Here is a 1,375-nt window from a genome sequence, read left to right as displayed (position 1 = left end):
AGCAGTCAGCGGTAACTCGCACCTTGCAAACTCCGCCGCGGAGTCAGTACCCCCGCAGTCGGTCTTTCTCGCTCCCTTTGCTACCCTTTCAGCTCTGGGAACAAGATGTGCCCCTCCCCTGGGGAGTCCCGTCCCGTCCCCCGCCGCCCCCGACCTGCCCCCTTTACAGGCGGATTTCAAAGCTTTCTAGAGGGTATTTGTTAGCGGGGGTGGGGGGGAGGAGGGGGCGAGGACACAACTTACCCTCCAAACTATGCACAATCTCGTCTCTGCTTTCCCCTTCAGATCAACTTTAAAGAGCAGATTCTCAGTCAGTCCGGGAGGCAAAGAGGCAGGGGAGGAGAGGGGAAATTGTTTAGGAATAGCTGCTGCCAAGTGGGTGAAGTTCAGGGCACAATCCTGGCTCTTCCACGCTCCAGCAGCCCAGCATCTTCCCGGGGTCTGGAGAACAAGGTGCTCAACAAGTCTTCCTTGTTACCCGAAATTGATTGATGATTGCTTTCCCGCCGGGCTGTATTTAACAAAACGATGCAGAGAGCTACTCTGACGAGCAGGAAATTTTAGAGGAGCTTGCAATATAGCTGCGGCTTTAATTTATCTGTCTCTCTCTATACATAGGTACTTACACACATACACACCTGTGTATGTGTATATGTATATATAAATAAAAAGATATAACTCTATCAGTACAACGTTGGGTCCACAGGTTCTTAGAAAAGCTTGCCTGTCGGCTGCGTGGAAGTTAAAGAGTTTTTCTTAAGCAAAAGGGGCTGATGCTTGGACACATCTCACGTCCAACAGGAGGCAATGACGTCTGTAGCTTCATTGCTATAACAGCACCAAGGCTGCAATTGCCATTCACTGAAATGATAAGGGGCGCTCAGACGTAAGCAGTCTGGACCTCTAGCAAGAGACTGAAGCGAAGATGATTTTTCCCCTCCCAAAACAAATAATAATGCTAAAAAACACCTAAGGAAAGAGACGGGGAAGCAGGGAAAGGAATCTAGGTCTTGCAGTCACACGCTTCTGCAACATGATCCTCTAGCACCAAAAACATTTATTTTTTGCAGCTGACTAGACTTTGGGAAATTTCAATATATTATGATTATTCGGGCGGGGGGAGGGGAGGGTTTGGGGTTTTTTTTCCCTTCCTAATTATTTCTGTCTCTCTTCAAGCGGGCATTGATGAAAGCCGGGTAAAAGTGCCCTCCCCCCATCTTTCCAAATATATTTCGGCTAGCGTACATGCTGAAGTGTTTATGGTGTATGCCTACATCTTCTTAAGTAGCAATTTCTTTCTGTATAGGGTGAAAGGATTTTTTTTTTTCCCCCCTTAGCACTGCAAGGCACTTAGAAAGAAATGAGAATTTTAGAA

General features: G+C 47.3%; 1 protein-coding gene across 1 annotated transcript in view; it reads right to left on the bottom strand.

Annotated features, from left to right (window-relative positions):
• The window catches only part of PDE10A (phosphodiesterase 10A), a 347,743-nt gene extending 346,989 nt beyond the window's left edge, over positions 1–754 (bottom strand). The window contains exon 1 of the mRNA XM_017746080.1: positions 244–754. The gene's annotated coding sequence lies outside the window, so the exon portion shown is untranslated. The remainder of the gene's footprint in view (positions 1–243) is intronic.
• Positions 755–1,375: the final 621 nt, after the last annotated feature.

This window comes from Corvus brachyrhynchos, unplaced genomic scaffold, assembly GCF_000691975.1.
Source record: "Corvus brachyrhynchos isolate BGI_N302 unplaced genomic scaffold, ASM69197v1 scaffold70, whole genome shotgun sequence".
Classification (NCBI taxonomy): domain Eukaryota; kingdom Metazoa; phylum Chordata; class Aves; order Passeriformes; family Corvidae; genus Corvus; species Corvus brachyrhynchos.
Note: the sequence above shows the minus strand (reverse complement) of the source record. Positions and strands in the feature narration are given on the sequence as shown.